General features: G+C 43.3%; 1 long non-coding RNA gene across 1 annotated transcript in view; it reads left to right on the forward strand.

Moving 5' to 3' along the window:
* The first annotated feature begins 6,272 nt into the window (after positions 1 to 6,272).
* The window catches only part of LOC138680541 (uncharacterized), a 159,540-nt gene continuing 146,536 nt past the window's right edge, over positions 6,273 to 19,276 (forward strand). The window contains exon 1 of the long non-coding RNA XR_011321645.1: positions 6,273 to 6,431. This is a non-coding gene — a long non-coding RNA (uncharacterized lncRNA). The remainder of the gene's footprint in view (positions 6,432 to 19,276) is intronic.

Here is a 19,276-nt window from a genome sequence, read left to right on the forward strand (position 1 = left end):
TCTTCTTTGTTCAAGTCTAATGTTTTTCTTCCCGTCCCCTCTTCTTCTAGTTTAACGCCCTCCTGATGAGTGTAGCGAGTCTTCTGGCGAATGTGTGTTTCCCAGGATTGTTGAGGTGTAGTCCGTCTCTGGCGAGGAGTCCATCGTACAAGTAATTCACACCGTGGTCCAGGAATCCGAATCCTTGTTGTCTGCACCATCGTCTTAGCCAGTTGTTTGCATCAAGGATCCTGTTCCATCTCCTGGTGCCATGCCCGTCTACTGGAAGGATAGAAGAAAAAACTACCTGTGCATCCAGTTCCTTTACTTTCTTCCCCAACTCTTCAAAGTCTTTGCAGATTGTCGGTAGGTCCTTCCTTGCCGTGTCATTGGTACCAACATGTATCAGAAGAAATGGGTGGACGTCCTTGGAGTTGAAGAGCTTTGGTATCCTATCGGTCACATCCTTGACCATCGCACCTGGAAGGCAGCATACTTCTCTTGCAGTTATGTCCGGTCTGCAGATGGCTGCTTCTGTGCCTCTCAGTAGTGAGTCTCCCACCACCACCACTCTTCGTTGCTTCTTGGCTGTACTTTTTGCTGTCACTTGTTGCTGTGTGCCCTTTTCTTTTTTGCTTGCTGGTATTGCTTCATCCTTAGGTGTGCCATCTTCATCCTCTACAAAGATTTGATATCGGTTCTTCAGTTGTGTGGTTGGTGATTTCTCCATGGTCTTCTTGCTTCTTTTGGTCACATGCTTCCACTCATCTGCTTTTGGAGGTTATCTGACACTTTTTTCACCTTCTGTGACCAGTAGAGATGCTTCTGTTCTGTCTAGAAAGTCTTCATTCTCTTTGATGAGTTTCAAAGTTGCTATTCTTTCTTCCAGACCCCGCACCTTTTCTTCTAAAAGGGCCACTAGTCTACACTTCTGACAGGTGAAATTTAATTCTTCTTCTGGTCGATCTGTGAACATGTAGCACATGCTGCAGCTCACCATGTAGGTTGTCACATCTGCCATGTTGCTCCTAGATCCTGCTGACTTGCTGTGTGTTTTCCTTCTTGTGTAATCTACTCAGCCAAGCTCTCTTGCAATAATGTCCTACAGGCAAAAATTTGCGCGCCTTACGGCGCGCGGTTTCGTGATTCTTTCCAAGCAGCTGGTCCCGGCTGTACCCAACGATCTTCTAGCTTAGGGAGACTCTTCGCTTTTCCCAGAAGGCACCTGGAGTATGCAAATTAGCCTCCTCAAGCTTGAATCCCTGGTTTGGTGATTCTTTCCAAGCAGCTGGTCCTGGCTGTACCCAACGATCTTCTAGCTTAGGGAGACTCTTCGCTTTTCCCAGAAGGCACCTGGAGTATGCAAATTAGCCTCCTCAAGCTTGAATCCCTGGTTTGGTGATTCTTTCCAAGCAGCTGGTCCCGGCTGTACCCAACGATCTTCTAGCTTAGGGAGACTCTTCGCTTTTCCCAGAAGGCACCTGGAATATGCAAATTAGCCTCCTCAAGCTTGAATCCCTGGTTTGGTGATTCTTTCCAAGCAGCTGGTCCCGGCTGTACCCAACGATCTTCTAGCTTAGGGAGACTCTTCGCTTCTCCCAGAAGGCACCTGGAATATGCAAATTAGCCTCCTCAAGCTTGAATCCCTGGTTTGGTGATTCTTTCCAAGCAGCTGGTCCCGGCTGTACCCAACGATCTTCGAGCTTAGGGAGACTCTTCGCTTCTCCCAGAAGGCACCTGGAATATGCAAATTAGCCTCCTCAAGCTTGAATCCCTGGTTTGGTGATTCTTTCCAAGCAGCTGGTCCCGGCTGTACCCAACGATCTTCTAGCTTAGGGAGACTCTTCGCTTCTCCCAGAAGGCACCTGGAATATGCAAATTAGCCTCCTCAAGCTTGAATCCCTGGTTTGGTGATTCTTTCCAAGCAGCTGGTCCCGGCTGTACCCAACGATCTTCTAGCTTAGGGAGACTCTTCGCTTCTCCCAGAAGGCACCTGGAATATGCAAATTAGCCTCCTAAAGCTTGAATCCCTGGTTTGGTGATTCTTTCCAAGCAGCTGGTCCCGGCTGTACCCAACGATCTTCTAGCTTAGGGAGACTCTTCGCTTCTCCCAGAAGGCACCTGGAATATGCAAATTAGCCTCCTCAAGCTTGAATCCCTGGTTTGGTGATTCTTTCCAAGCAGCTGGTCCCGGCTGTACCCAACGATCTTCTAGCTTAGGGAGACTCTTCGCTTCTCCCAGAAGGCACCTGGAATATGCAAATTAGCCTCCTCAAGCTTGAATCCCTGGTTTGGTGATTCTTTCCAAGCAGCTGGTCCCGGCTGTACCCAACGATCTTCTAGCTTAGGGAGACTCTTCGCTTCTCCCACAAGGCACCTGGAATATGCAAATTAGCCTCCTCAAGCTTGAATCCCTGGTTTGGTGATTCTTTCCAAGCAGCTGGTCCCGGCTGTACCCAACGATCTTCTAGCTTAGGGAGACTCTTCGCTTCTCCCAGAAGGCACCTGGAATATGCAAATTAGCCTCCTCAAGCTTGAATCCCTGGTTGGGTGATTCTTTCCAAGCAGCTGGTCCCGGCTGTACCCAACGATCTTCTAGCTTAGGGAGACTCTTCGCTTCTCCCAGAAGGCACCTGGAATATGCAAATTAGCCTCCTCAAGCTTGAATCCCTGGTTTGGTGATTCTTTCCAAGCAGCTGGTCCCGGCTGTACCCAACGATCTTCTAGCTTAGGGAGACTCTTCGCTTCTCCCAGAAGGCACCTGGAATATGCAAATTAGCCTCCTCAAGCATGAATCCCTGGTTTGGTGGTTCTTTCCAAACAGCTGGTCCCGGCTGTACCCAACGATCTTCTAGCTTAGGGAGACTCTTCGCTTCTCCCAGAAGGCACCTGGAGTATGCAAATTAGCCTCCTCAAGCTTGAATCCCTGGTTTGGTGGTTCTTTCCAAGCAGCTGGTCCCGGCTGTACCCAACGATCTTCTAGCTTAGGGAGACTCTTCGCTTCTCCCAGAAGGCACCTGGAGTATGCAAATTAGCCTCCTCAAGCTTGAATCCCTGGTTTGGTGGTTCTTTCCAAGCAGCAGGTCCCGGCTGTACCCAACGATCTTCTAGCTTAGGGAGACTCTTCGCTTCTCCCAGAAGGCACCTGGAGTATGCAAATTAGCCTCCTCAAGCTTGAATCCCTGGTTTGGTGGTTCTTTCCAAGCAGCTGGTCCCGGCTGTACCCAACGATCTTCTAGCTTAGGGAGACTCTTCGCTTCTCCCAGAAGGCACCTGGAGTATGCAAATTAGCCTCCTGAAGCTTGAATCCCTGGTTTGGTGGTTCTTTCCAAGCAGCTGGTCCCGGCTGTACCCAACGATCTTCTAGCTTAGGGAGACTCTTCGCTTTTCCCAGAAGGCACCTGGAGTATGCAAATTAGCCTCCTCAAGCTTGAATCCCTGGTTTGGTGATTCTTTCCAAGCAGCTGGTCCCGGCTGTACCCAACGATCTTCTAGCTTAGGGAGACTCTTCGCTTCTCCCAGAAGGCACCTGGAGTATGCAAATTAGCCTCCTCAAGCTTGAATCCCTGGTTTGGTGATTCTTTCCAAGCAGCTGGTCCCGGCTGTACCCAACGATCTTCTAGCTTAGGGAGACTCTTCGCTTCTCCCAGAAGGCACCTGGAGTATGCAAATTAGCCTCCTCAAGCTTGAATCCCTGGTTTGGTGATTCTTTCCAAGCAGCTGGTCCCGGCTGTACCCAACGATCTTCTAGCTTAGGGAGACTCTTCGCTTCTCCCAGAAGGCACCTGGAGTATGCAAATTAGCCTCCTCAAGCTTGAATCCCTGGTTTGGTGATTCTTTCCAAGCAGCTGGTCCCGGCTGTACCCAACGATCTTCTAGCTTAGGGAGACTCTGCGCTTTTCCCAGAAGGCACCTGGAATATGCAAATTAGCCTCCTCAAGCTTGAATCCCTGGTTCGGTGATTCTTTCCAAGCAGCTGGTCCCGGCTGTACCCAACGATCTTCTAGCTTAGGGAGACTCTGCGCTTTTCCCAGAAGGCACCTGGAATATGCAAATTAGCCTCCTCAAGCTTGAATCCCTGGTTCGGTGATTCTTTCCAAGCAGCTGGTCCCGGCTGTACCCAACGATCTTCTAGCTTAGGGAGACTCTGCGCTTTTCCCAGAAGGCACCTGGAATATGCAAATTAGCCTCCTCAAGCTTGAATCCCTGGTTCGGTGATTCTTTCCAAGCAGCTGGTCCCGGCTGTACCCAACGATCTTCTAGCTTAGGGAGACTCTGCGCTTTTCCCAGAAGGCACCTGGAATATGCAAATTAGCCTCCTCAAGCTTGAATCCCTGGTTCGGTGATTCTTTCCAAGCAGCTGGTCCCGGCTGTACCCAACGATCTTCTAGCTTAGGGAGACTCTGCGCTTTTCCCAGAAGGCACCTGGAATATGCAAATTAGCCTCCTCAAGCTTGAATCCCTGGTTCGGTGATTCTTTCCAAGCAGCTGGTCCCGGCTGTACCCAACGATCTTCTAGCTTAGGGAGACTCTGCGCTTTTCCCAGAAGGCACCTGGAATATGCAAATTAGCCTCCTCAAGCTTGAATCCCTGGTTCGGTGATTCTTTCCAAGCAGCTGGTCCCGGCTGTACCCAACGATCTTCTAGCTTAGGGAGACTCTGCGCTTTTCCCAGAAGGCACCTGGAATATGCAAATTAGCCTCCTCAAGCTTGAATCCCTGGTTCGGTGATTCTTTCCAAGCAGCTGGTCCCGGCTGTACCCAACGATCTTCTAGCTTAGGGAGACTCTGCGCTTTTCCCAGAAGGCACCTGGAATATGCAAATTAGCCTCCTCAAGCTTGAATCCCTGGTTCGGTGATTCTTTCCAAGCAGCTGGTCCCGGCTGTACCCAACGATCTTCTAGCTTAGGGAGACTCTTCGTTTTTCCCAGAAGGCACCTGGAATATGCAAATTAGCCTCCTCAAGCTTGAATCCCTGGTTTGGTGATTCTTTCCAAGCAGCTGATCCCGGCTGTACCCAACGATCTTCTAGCTTAGGGAGACTCTTTGCTTTTCCCAGAAGGCACCTGGAATATGCAAATTAGCCTCCTCAAGCTTGAATCCCTGGTTTGGTGATTCTTTCCAAGCAGCTGGTCCCGGCTGTACCCAACGATCTTTTAGCTTAGGGAGACTCTTCGCTTTTCCCAGAAGGCACCTGGAATATGCAAATTAGCCTCCTCAAGCTTGAATCCCTGGTTTGGTGATTCTTTCCAAGCAGCTGGTCCCGGCTGTACCCAACGATCTTCTAGCTTAGGGAGACTCTTCGCTTTTCCCAGAAGGCACCTGGAATATGCAAATTAGCCTCCTCAAGCTTGAATCCCTGGTTTGGTGATTCTTTCCAAGCAGCTGGTCCCGGCTGTACCCAACGATCTTCTAGCTTAGGGAGACTCTTCGCTTTTCCCAGAAGGCACCTGGAATATGCAAATTAGCCTCCTCAAGCTTGAATCCCTGGTTTGGTGATTCTTTCCAAGCAGCTGGTCCCGGCTGTACCCAACGATCTTCTAGCTTAGGGAGACTCTTCGCTTTTCCCAGAAGGCACCTGGAATATGCAAATTAGCCTCCTCAAGCTTGAATCCCTCGTTTGGTGATTCTTTCCAAGCAGCTGGTCCCGGCTGTACCCAACGATCTTCTAGCTTAGGGAGACTCTTTGCTTTTCCCAGAAGGCACCTGGAATATGCAAATTAGCCTCCTCAAGCTTGAATCCCTGGTTTGGTGATTCTTTCCAAGCAGCTGGTCCCGGCTGTACCCAACGATCTTCTAGCTTAGGGAGACTCTTCGCTTTTCCCAGAAGGCACCTGGAATATGCAAATTAGCCTCCTCAAGCTTGAATCCCTCGTTTGGTGATTCTTTCCAAGCAGCTGGTCCCGGCTGTACCCAACGATCTTCTAGCTTAGGGAGACTCTTCGCTTTTCCCAGAAGGCACCTGGAATATGCAAATTAGCCTCCTCAAGCTTGAATCCCTGGTTGACCCTTAGACAATTATATAGTAGATGGGTTTAATAGAGAAAAAATATCAATCATGCCATTTTTATGTCATTTATTAATCCTCCTAAATAATCTGATCACTGTGTTGTGTGGGTTGCTACGATTACAGGGACACCAAATACAGGATGTCCGTGTTATTTGCTGATTTGTGATGTTTACTAATTTGTTTAAAACAGGCATTAACAATGACTTTTTTTTATTATCAAGTGTTTTTCATTATTATTTTTTAGTAATTTTATATAATGAAAACATTTATTATTCTTCCTCTAGAATACCACTGGCTCACTCAAACAACTGCAGGGATCCGACAGGTCACAGACTGCTGGAAACCAACCAAAGCGGTGCTGATAGAAGATGTAGATGGCAGCAGGCACCACTCCAGCACTGCAATAAAAAAAATGCTGGAATGGTGCTTTAATGTGAAAACAGGTAACAAAATCTTCCCGGATATATGCACATGTGGATATTGTGGCAGACATATACAGATCACATGTATTACACATATTTTGGGAGGTGGCAGAGAATCATACAGAGATTTATTATAAAACATTTATTTCTTTGCACATATGCTCAGGTCACAATGAACCTTTTACAGAAATTAGCTGTTATATCACGCAGTTTTAAATTTCTTTTTATTAGGCTAAATTCCACCAGTCAGTTGTATTTCTTTCTTGTGACCATACAAAATGACCGATAAGAAAATCAATGTGAATAATAAACTGCTAAAATGTTATTAATTGAAAAAGAAAACAACAGTATTTTTGGAGAATAAAACAACTATAATATAACTATATTGAAAGCAACAATTATATTGGAACGTGCCTACCAATAACAGCTGATCAGAGATGACACCAGCAGGACCCTCACTGTGAGCTTTAACCACAAAAAGGTAGTTGTTCAAACAATCCTTTATAAAGTGGATCTGTCACCAACTTTCACAGTACAATCCGCTTACATTATTAAACAGTTGCATTTTACTAGATGAGACAGATGTACTTACTTTGAAAATCCATTTTAAACTGGATGTTTAATTATTTTTGAAAGTTTACTTAGGCTGGGTTCACACAGCGTTGTGTGACCCGTTAAACGGAGTACGTTACACCGCAGAATAACGCGGTGTAACGTAGTCCGTTAACGCCGCCATTACTTTCTATGGCGGACGCATCGCTAGCGCACACCCACAATGGGCGTGCGCTAGCGATGTGCCGTCATTGAGTGACGGACCCAAGACGCGGGTTGCAGCGTTTCCGGGTCCGTCACTGCTAGCGCAGATGGAGCTAGCAGATGCTCCATCTGCGCTATCGCTGTGCCAACGTTGGCACTTGCGTTAGCGCAGTCCGAACTTAGCCTTTCCTGATACTAAAACAAGCAGTTCTAGTTGAATTCATACAATGCTCCTTTTAATATCAGGTTTAGAGAGCCGTTATGATATGGATTCTCAAGTAAGTACACAAGCCTCATCAGGTAATCATTCAAAACAATGTCCTAAATAAGGGGAGGCACTTCATGCAATACATAACAACAACTCATACAGTGGGGCAAAAAAGTATTTAGTCAGTCAGCAATAGTGCAAGTAACACCACTTAAAAAGATGAGAGGCGTCTGTAATTTACATCATAGGTAGACCTCAACTATGGGAGACAAACTGAGAAAAAAAAATCCAGAAAATCACATTGTCTGTTTTTTTATCATTTTTTTTGCATATTATGGTGGAAAATAAGTATTTGGTCAGAAACAAACAATCAAGATTTCTGGCTCTCACAGACCTGTAACTTCTTCTTTAAGAGTCTCCTCTTTCCTCCACTCATTACCTGTAGTAATGGCACCTGTTTAAACTTGTTATCAGTATAAAAAGACACCTGTGCACACCCTCAAACAGTCTGACTCCAAACTCCACTATGGTGAAGACCAAAGAGCTGTCAAAGGACACCAGAAAGAAAATTGTAGCCCTGCACCAGGCTGGGAAGACTGAATATGCAATAGCCAACCAGCTTGGAGTGAAGAAATCAACAGTGGGAGCAATAATTAGAAAATGGAAGACATACAAGACCACTGATAATCTCCCTCGATCTGGGGCTCCACGCAAAATCCCACCCCGTGGGGTCAGAATGATCACAAGAACGGTGAGAAAATATCCCAGAACCACGCGGGGGGACCTAGTGAATGAACTGCAGAGAGCTGGGACCAATGTAACAAGGCCTACCATAAGTAACACACTACGCCACCATGGACTCAGATCCTGCAGTGCCAGACGTGTCCCACTGCTTAAGCCAGTACATGTCCAGGCCCGTCTGAAGTTTGCTAGAGAGCATTTGGATGATCCAGAGGAGTTTTGGGGGAATGTCCTATGGTCTGATGAAACCAAACTGGAACTGTTTGGTAGAAACACAACTTGTCGTGTTTGGAGGAAAAAGAATACTGAGTTGCATCCATCAAACACCATACCTACTGTAAAGCATGGTGGTGGAAACATCATGCTTTGGGGCTTTTTCTCTGTAAAGGGGCCAGGACGACTGATCCGGGTACATGAAAGAATGAATGGGGCCATGTATCGTGAGATTTTGAGTGCAAACCTCCTTCCATCAGCAAGGGCATTGAAGATGAAACGTGGCTGGGTCTTTCAACATGACAATGATCCAAAGCACACCGCCAGGGCAACGAAGGAGTGGCTTCGTAAGAAGCATTTCAAGGTCCTGGAGTGGCCTAGCCAGTCTCCAGATCTCAACCCTATAGAAAACCTTTGGAGGGAGTTGAAAGTCCGTGTTGCCAAGCGAAAAGCCAAAAACATCACTGCTCTAGAGGAGATCTGCATGGAGGAATGGGCCAACATACCAACAACAGTGTGTGGCAACCTTGTGAAGACTTACAGAAAACGTTTGACCTCTGTCATTGCCAACAAAGGATATATTACAAAGTATTGAGATGAAATTTTGTTTCTGACCAAATACTTATTTTCCACCATAATATGCAAATAAAATGTTAAAAAAACAGACAATGTGATTTTCTGGATTTTTTTTTCTCAGTTTGTCTCCCATAGTTGAGGTCTACCTATGATGTAAATTACAGACGACTCTCATCTTTTTAAGTGGTGGAACTTGCACTATTGCTGACTGACTAAATACTTTTTTGCCCCACTGTATATAAAAAAATATGGGGAATAAGAAGAGACAGCACAATCCTATTTGCCAGACATCAGACATGGAAGGTGTAAATAAGTAACAGCTACCTAAGAGTAAGGCTGCCACGGGAGAGGTGCCCAAGCATCCCCTCACCTCGACGCGTGTTTTGAAGCCAGCTTTTTTCAGGGGCGTTTATGTCTGATGACTGGCTAATAGGATTGTGTTAGTGGCCATTGCCGCATTTACCTAGAATCTTGTCAGCATGCTCAGGACATCACTTGGGTTATAGTGTCCATACCTGGGCTGGATTTTTGCCACAATAGAGTGGCGATTTGGTCATTGAAGTTTAATATTTATGGAATCGAGTCACTAATCACCGTTTATTCTCTCTAATCTCTTATTGTTATCCTTCTATTAATATTCCCATTTACTTATTTACTTATTAATGTATTTATTGCCCCTTGTTTTGCCCAGCATTCCCTACGGTATTTCTGTTTTTTTATACTGTTTTTTTTTATTAATTATCTTTAAATAAAAAATAATCATTTTAGTATTATCCATAGATCTCTTCTTATTGCCCATATTTATTTTTATGTGGGTTGCTGTTATAGGTTTAGAATAATGTAATGATGTTTGTGGTGTGAAATCACAGATCCTTTTTAACGTCAGATACATCATATAGTAGTGTATTATAATTATAAGTTTTTAGGTCTGTTTTTAATTTTTTAATTAAGATATATGTGCCTTTTAATACATTTATTACAATTCCCTCTAATGCAGTTTTGTTCCAGATTTATGATCGCCGATCATGAATCTTCCCGATAAGTTTTTTGCTGTTTCCTTCTAACTTATATTTGACCATAGCCAGATCAGTTGTTCTGTACACATTCATGGAAAGATCATTGTGTGGCTGTGAAGACCCAAAAATATAACAAGAAGCATACCCAGGCTTGTACGTTTTATCAATTTGTCCATCCACTTGATTGACTTTTGACATTGTTCTGTTCACCTCTGATGGCATTTGACTTAAACCTGCTGATAAGTGGACATAGCTATTAGCAAAGACTTGAAAACAGGCACTTGTCATTTCAGGTCAGTTATCTCTTGACTTTATCCGGAAAATGTCAAAAGTGCCTCAGGCCACTTCTTTCTTATCACCTCTAATTAGATACAGTCAATTGTTGCTTAAAGTGCAATAGGTAAAAGGAATTCCATGTTTAATCTCAAGGATGAAGAGAAAAAGAAAACACATTCAGAGGGCTAGTGTTTCTGGTGCTTGCAGTCTCAAGTGCAGAAACGATGCATCCTGTTGACTATATATACACATACAGTGGGTGCGGAAAGTATTCAGACCCCTTTAAATTTTTCACTCTTTGTTTCATTGCAGCCATTTGGTAAATTCAAAAAATTTCATTTTTTTCACATTATAATAATAATAATAATTTTTATTTATATAGCGCCAACATATTCCGCAGCGCTTTACAAATTATGGAGGGGACTTGTACAGACAATAGACATTACAGCATAACAGAAATACAGTTCAAAACAGATACCAGGAGGAATGAGGGCCCTGCTCGCAAGCTTACAAACTATGAGGAAAAGGGGAGACACGAGAGGTGGATGGTAACAATTGCTTTAGTTATTCGGACCGGCCATAGTGTAAGGCTCGGGTGTTCATGTAAAGCTGCATGAACCAGTTAACTGCCTAAGTATGTAGCAGTACAGACACAGAGGGCTATTAACTGCATAAAGTGAATGAGAACATAATGCGAGGAACCTGATTTTTTTTTTTTAATTAGGCCACACAGGGATCGTTAGGTTAATGCATTGAGGCGGTAGGCCAGTCTGAACAAATGAGTTTTTAGGGCACGCTTAAAACTGTGGGGATTGGGGATTAATCGTATTAACCTAGGTAGTGCATTCCAAAGAATCGGAGCAGCACGTGTAAAGTCTTGGAGACGGGAGTGGGAGGTTCTGATTAATGTTATTAATGTTCACTCTGCACCCCATCTTGACTGAAAAAAACAGAAATGTAGTAATTTGGGCAAATTTATTAAAAAGAAAAACTGAAATATCACACGGTCATAAATATTCAGACCTTTTGCTCAGTATTGAGTAGAAGCACCCTTTTGAGCTAGTACAGCCATGAGTCTTCTTGGAAATGATGCAACAAGTTTTTCACACCTGGATTTGGGGATCCTCTGCCATTCTTCCTTGCAGATCCTCTCCAGTTTCGTCTGGTTGGATGGTGAACGTTGGTGGACAGCCATTTTCAAGTCTCTCCAGAGATGCTCAATTGGGTTTAGGTCAAGGCTCTGGCTGGGCCAGTCAAGAATGGTCACAGAGTTGTCCTGAAGCCACTGTTATTTTAGCAGTGTGCTTAGGGTCATTGTCTTGTTGGAAGGTTAAACTTGGAAGGAAGGTTAAAGTCTGAGGTCCAGAGCACTCTGGAATAGGTTTTCATCCAGGATATCTCTGTACTTGGCCACATTCATGTTTCCTTCAATGACAACCACTCGTACTATCCCTGAAGCTGAAAAACACCCCCATAGCATGATGCTGCCACCACCATTTTTCACTGTTGGGATTGTATTGGGAAGTGATGAGCAGTGCCTGGTTATCACCACATATACCACTTAGAATTATCACCAAAAAGGTCTATCTTCGTTTCATCAGACCAGAGAATCTTATTTCTCATAGTCTGGGAGTCCTTAATGTGTTTTTAAGCAAATTCTATGCGGGCTTTCATATGTCTTGCACTGAGGAGAGGCTTCCGTCCGGCCACTCTGCTATTAAGGCCTGACTGGTGGAGGGCTGCATTGATAGTTGGGGTTCTTCTTTACCTCTCTCACCAAAGCTCTTCTCCCACGATTGCTCAGTTTGGCTGGACGGCCAGGTCTAGGAAGACTTCTGGTGGTCCCAAACGTCTTCCATTTAAGGATTATGGAGGCCACTGTGCTCTTAGGAACCTTGAGTACTGCATAAATTCTTTTGTAACCTTGGCCAGATCTGTGCCTTGCCACAATTCTGCCTCTGAGCTCCTTGGCCAGTTCCTTTGACCTCGTGCCTTTCCAAATCAAGTTCTATCAGTTTAATTAAACAAGGAGGACTACAAGGAAATAGCATGTGACTTAAATATGAGTGTCTGGACAAAGGGTCTGAATTCTTATGACCATGTGATATTTCAGTTTTTCTTTTTTAATAAATTTGCAAAAATGTCTACATTTCTGGTTTTCTTCAGTCAAGATGGGGTGCAGAGTACACATTAATGTGAAAAAAATGAACTTTTTTGAATTTAACAAATGGCTGCAATGAAACAAAATTAAAGTGGTCTGAATACTTTCCTTACCTACTGTATATGCACATACATTCACAAACTGTATATTTGGACATATTTGTATTTGTCATCCCGTGTGTGTGTGTGTGTGTGTGTGTGTGTAACATGCAGTATGTATGACATGCATTGTGTGAGTAGTATGTACTGTGCAAATTGTCTCTCCAGAGAGGAAGAGGACTTGAACTCTAAAGCCGCCTATTGGAGGTAGCAATCCTACAAGCAAATATTAATCCTTTAATGAGCCTTGCAATATAATTTATTATAAAAACCAAATCAGAATCTCAATTTGCAGACACTGTGTTTTGGGGTATTGCCCCTTGTCAGTGCAAAGTATGAGATATGATTTGGCTAGGTGAGAGGCTAAGACTGGGACACAAAAGGGTACGGCTGTACACAAACACGCCTCTGAGCCCAGCAGTAGAAGAACCGTGGGCTCCGTTAGATCCAGTGCTGCGTGCGGGCATAGAAATGAGGGCCGTGTTCAGGAGTGTTCTTTGTGGCCCTCTTTACCAGACAGCACACCACAGACCCCCCTTGTTAATAGACTGTCCGCAATTCCCTTGACTTTGGCTGCACAAGTTTATGGACTAATTGGCTCAATGGGTAAAAACCGGAGACGCCTGTTGCCGCCAGAAGATATATCGTGAGCTGTGGAATCTCCTCTGAGGACATTGCTTTGGCCACTGCTGGGACAACAGCCCTCATCGGATCATCTGTAGCCGAGGAAGCCACGAACACGATAAGTTGATTGCGTGTACTGTTGTCACATTGTGCTTGACTATTTACCTATCATTTGCCTCTTTAACTGTGAGGAGTATCCTTGCGAGGAGTATCTTTACTGTTAAAATAAATTGTTAACCCTTGCTCTGCCTTTCTTGCATCACTGCATCCCGCAACCTGCTTACATATCATCAGACTCAGCCTAAGCTCACATTAAATGAAGAACAAGATCTTCAAGGACTTTAAATGTTCTCCCCAAGACAGAGTAGGTTTCCTCCGAGTTCTCCAGTTTTCTCCCACACTCCAAAGACATACTGATAGGAAGTTTAGATTTTGAACTCCAATGAAGTCGGTGGTGATAATATCTGTGAAACGCTGCAGAATATGATAATGCTGTATAAGCAAGTAAAATAAATAAATAATATTTGATTATTTTGCAATTCAGTTGATACAAATATATATGCTAAAAAGACATTTGGAGTAATGACCACATGTAAGATGGTCAAAATTCCTTAGGCGTAAGTCTAATGTAGTCCATAAAGTATGACATAGCCTTGGATGTGCGCTAGGACTCCTGTCTTATTTGTATTGCTCTCTAAATACCGCATTTTTTGTGTGTTTTTGCAATTATAATATGGCCACAAGCCTCATCCCAGTATCATCCCATCCAACAAAATATACTTGTATTATTGCTCATACGAGACTGGTCTTTCACTGCAAAAAGTTCCATAGTTTTACTTTGCATAAAGTATCTGCTTTCTGCATAATTGACCGCTTTTGAAATGAGTCTGCTGTCCATGCGAACAGTAAATCAGGTAGACAGAAACGCCATATAACACTGAGCAATGAATAAATCACAAGTTAAACAAGGCAAAAGGCTGAGAGGAAACTTTAAAGAAGTAACACTGACCCATCGAGTGATTTGTCATTATTTACAAGTATAGGCTTAAAAACCTTGGCTCCAAAAGTCAAAGATATTTTTTCATAGTTTTGACATATAGAATTCACAGCTAGAAGGTCAGATAACCCAAGGTCGCTTTAACCTTGGCACTGGACCAAGAAAAATATTGTGTCCCAATCATTTGGAAATCTATTTTGACTTAGAACAATATCACCTTGGACCTTAATAGTCTGATCTTATACACTGTGAACTCTGTGAATGGCAAGTAATTGAATTTAGGTAAATGTAGTGTCCATTGCAGTTTCCTTCTACATAATTCAAGTCATCTATGCTGAATGTAAGCATGATTCATATCATGAATATTCAGGACATCTTGACATTTGAAAGCTGAGCATACATTTTGCATGCACACACTCAGACAATAAGCTATATACCGCTCAGATGGATTATGTGAAATATTTTAGAATTGGCTGATGTGCTTTTGTGAGCATTACTTTTTTTTCAAGTCTTAAGGACCTCTTGTCATTAAAAAGTATGTATAATTTTCCCCTTACAGTGTAATATAATATTATCAGTTATCAAGGCTTCATATTCTCCTCAACATTGAAATCGCAACACCCAGAAAGAAAAGTTGTGAAATTATAAAAATCACAGCATGGATAGACATATTAATGATATGCAAATGATGAAAATATGGAAACAAAATTTTTGAAACCTCTCAATTTATCAAGTATTGAGTATAAGCGTCACGTGGAGAAATACACGCACTTACACATCTTGAAGAATACATAAAAAAGCAAAATAGCGGAGCGCACTCACCGGTGATGAACTGTCAACCTTTCATTCATACATAACTGTAAAATGTACAGCAGGGAGGGATTGTGAACACACACAGACGACGGCCGTTTCGTGCACAAAGCACTTCAACAGGTCCTGATGACGAGAGGAAGTGGGGTAGGCCTTTTTACCTGTGAGATCTTCTAACACCTCCCACTTCTTCACGCGTCATAGCGGCTAAAAAACCGCTCATTGGAAAACAAGTGAAATAACACCCAATATATAAAAAAGATTAAAAACAATTACATATCACAAAAATTACCATAACTAACAGAAACCATTTAACAAAGTGACCTTTTACAGAAAGACTGACATGTCGATCTTTTCATTAAGCCCTATTGGTCCTGATGCGCCTGCGCGCAGAATCCACCTTGCTTCATTTCTCAATAAAAGACGATGCAAGTCTCCTCCCTGTAGTGGTAAGGAGTAGGGTTGAGCGAAACGGGTCGTTCATTTTCAAAAGTCGCCGACTTTTGGCAAAGTCGGGTTTCATGAAACCCGATCCGACCCCTGTGCGGGGTCGGCCATGCGGTACGCGACTTTCGCGCCAAAGTCGCGTTTCAATGACGCGAAAAGCGCCATTTCTCAGCCAATGAAGGTAAACGCAGAGTGTGGGCAGCGTGATGACATAGGTCCTGGTCCCCACCATCTTAGAGAAGGGCATTGCAGTGATTGGCTTGCTGTCTGCGGCGTCACAGGGGCTATAAAGGGGCGTTCCCGCCGACTGCCATGTTACTGCTGCTGATCTGAGCTTAGGGAGAGGTTGCTGCCGCTTCGTCAGAAGCAGGGATAGCGTTAGGCAGGGTCCATTAACCACCAAACCGCTTGTGCTGTAGCGATTTCCACTGCCCAACACCACCTTCGGTGTGCAGGGACAGTGGAAGCTACATTTTTTTTTTTTCCCCCTCAGCGCTGTAGCTCATTGGGCTGCCCTAGAAGGCTCCCTGATAGCTGCATTGCTGTGTGTACGCCGCTGTGCAAACCAACTGCTTTTTTTCAAAGCACAAATCCTCTTGTTCCTTCCTTTCTGCACAGCTATCTTTTTGGTTTGTACACACTTTTTATTTAATTTGTGCATCAGTCCACTCCTTATTGCTGCCTGCCATACCTGGCTGAGATTACTGCAGGGAGATAGTAATTGAAGGACACTCCCTGTTTTTTTTTTTTTTTTGTGGGAGATTAAGATTGACATTTCTGCTAGAGTGCCATCCCTGTCTGTGTCATCTCTCACTCAGTGGGCCATAGAAAGCCTATTTATTTTTTTGCTTGATTTGGGTTATAAAATCTACCTGAAAAAATCACTACATCAATCAGTGGGAGAAAAATATTGGCCTCAGGGCTTGTGTGCCACTCTTGACTCCTGTGTGCATCATCACTCACTCAGTGGGCCATAGAAAGCCTATTTATTTTTTTGCTTGATTTTGGTTCTAAAATCTACCTGAAAAAATCACTACATCAATCAGTGGGAGAAAAATATTGGCCTCAGGGCTTGTGTGCCACTCCTGACTCCTGTGTGCATCATCACTCACTCAGTGGGCCATAGAAAGCCCATTTTTTTTTTTTTTTTTTGCTTTATTTGGGTTCTAAATTCTACCTGAAAAAATCAATAAATCAATCAGTGGGAGATTAATATTGGCCTTTGGGCTTGTGTGCCAGTCCTAAGCGTGCCATCTCTCTCTCTCAGATAGTGGGCCATAGAAAGCCTATTTATTTTTATTTTTTTTATTGGGTTTATAAATTTTCCCTGGAAAAAAAAAAAAAAAGTGGGAGATTAATATTGGCCTCTGGGCTTGTGTGCCAGTCCTGAGCGTGCCATCTCTCTCACAAATAGTGGGCCATAGAAAGCCTATTTATTTTTTTTTTTTTTGTTTTATAAATTCTCCCTTAAAAAAAAAAAGGGAGATTAATATTGGCCTTTGGGCTTGTGTGCCAGTCCTAAGCGTGCCATCTCTCTCTGTCTCTCAGATAGTGGGCCATAGAAAGCCTATTTATTATTTTTTTTATTGGGTTTATAAATTTTCCCTGGAACAAAAAAAAAAAAGTGGGAGATAAATATTGGCCTCTGGGCTTGTGTGCCACTCCTGACTCCTGTGTGCGTCATCTCTCACTCAGTGGGCCATAGAAAGCCTTTTTTTGTTTTATTTGTTTTCTAAATTCTCCCTGAAAAAATCATTTTATTTTATTTGGTTTCTAAATTCTTCCTGAAAAAATCATTTTATTCTTTTTTTTTTTTTCTAAAGTCTCCCTGAAAAAAAAAAAAAAAACAAACAAATCAGTGGGAGATTAATATTGCCCTTTCTGCTTGTGTGCCAGTCTTGACTCCTGGGTGTGCCATCTCTCTCTCTCTCTCCAATTGTGGGCCATAGAAAGCCTATTATTTTTTTAGCTTGATTTGGGTTCCAGAATCTACCTGAAAAAATCACTACATCAATCAGTGGGAGATAAATATTGGCCTCTGGGCTTGTGTGCCACTCCTGACTCCTGTGTGCGTCATCTCTCACTCAGTGGGCCATAGAAAGCCTTTTTTTGTTTTATTTGTTTTCTAAATTCTCCCTGAAAAAATCATTTTATTTTATTTGGTTTCTAAATTCTTCCTGAAAAAATCATTTTATTCTATTTTTTTTTTCCTAAAATCTCCCTGAAAAAAAAAAAAAAAAACAAATCAGTGGGAGATTAATATTGCCATTTCTGCTTGTGTGCCAGTCTTGACTCCTGGGTGTGCCATCTCTCTCTCTCTCTCCAATTGTGGGCCATAGAAAGCCTATTATTTTTTTTAGCTTGATTTGGGTTCCAAAATCTACCTGAAAAAATCACTACATCAATCAGTGGGAGATAAATATTGGCCTCTGGGCTTGTGTGCCACTCCTGACTCCTGTGTGCGTCATCTCTCACTCAGTGGGCCATAGAAAGCCTTTTTTTGTTTTATTTGTTTTCTAAATTATCCCTGAAAAAATCATTTCATTTTATTTGGCTTCTAAATTCTTCTGAAAAAATCATTTTATTCTATTTTTTTTTTTCCTAAAGTCTCCCTGAAAAAAAAAAAAAAAATCAGTGTCAGATTAATATTGCCCTTTCTGCTTGTGTGCCAGTCTTGACTCCTGGGTGTGCCATCTCTCTCTCTCCAATTGTGGGCCATAGAAAGCCTATTATTTTTTTTAGCTTGATTTGGGTTCCAAAATCTACCTGAAAAAATCACTACATCAATCAGTGGGAGATAAATATTGGCCTCTGGGCTTGTGTGCCACTCCTGACTCCTGTGTGCGTCATCTCTCACTCAGTGGGCCATAGAAAGCCTTTTTTTGTTTTATTTGTTTTCTAAATTCTCCCTGAAAAAATCATTTTATTTTATTTGGTTTCTAAATTCTTCTGAAAAAATCATTTTATTCTATTATTTTTTTTCCTAAAGTCTCCCTTAAAAAAAAAAAAAAATCAAATCAGTGAGAGATTAATATTTACATTTGTGCTTCAGTGACAGTCCTGCGTGTGTGGCATCTCTCTCATTTGTTGCCACCAACAACAGAGTGTGTAACATTGTGCCTGATTTTCGTTGTGGTCTCACTCACCTGTAAAGGGGTAGCTAAATCATACTGAAGTTATAGCTCACCGTGTAATTTGTGTGACAGCAACAAATACCGATAGTTTGTTTACGTTTTTAAAACAATGAGGAAGTATGGTGGAAGAGGTCGTGGCCGGGGGCGTTCATTGTCAGCTGGTAATGAGGGTAGTGGTAGTGGTGGAGCATCAGCTGGTCGTGGGAAAAAAAATATTGCACCTAAGTCTGGAGCTGTGGAGCCAGGTTCGTCGTCTGGCTACACAAGGCCTCGAACGCTCCCTTTTCTGGGAGTAGGAAAACCGCTTTTAAAGCCGGAGCAGCAAGAGCAAGTTTTGGCTTATCTTGCTGACTCAGCCTCTAGCTCTTTTGCCTCCTCTCGTGAAACTGGTAAATGTCAAAGCAGCGCATCGTTAGTGGATGTTCACGGTCAGGGACAAGTCGCTTCCTTGTCCTCTTCAGCAAAAACAACAACAGAGAAGAATGCAGCAGGCGACACAACGGGTTACTCCATGGAGCTCTTTACACATACCGTCCCTGGCTTAGAAAGTGAAGCAGTTAACAGTCCATGCCCATTACAAGTTGAATCTGACATGGAGTGCACTGATGCACAGCCACAGCCAGACTACTATGCTGGTCCTTTGACTCAGACCACAACATTGCCCTCGCAGGGTGCTGATCAAGAATCAGACCCTGATGAGACTATGTTGCCCCATCACGAACGCTATACCACCGACCGACACGGTGACACAGACGAAGTTGCACACGAGCTACAAGAAGAGGTAATAGATGACCCAGTTTTGACCCCGA

Source organism: Ranitomeya imitator, chromosome 5 (assembly GCF_032444005.1).
Source record: "Ranitomeya imitator isolate aRanImi1 chromosome 5, aRanImi1.pri, whole genome shotgun sequence".
NCBI lineage: Eukaryota > Metazoa > Chordata > Amphibia > Anura > Dendrobatidae > Ranitomeya > Ranitomeya imitator.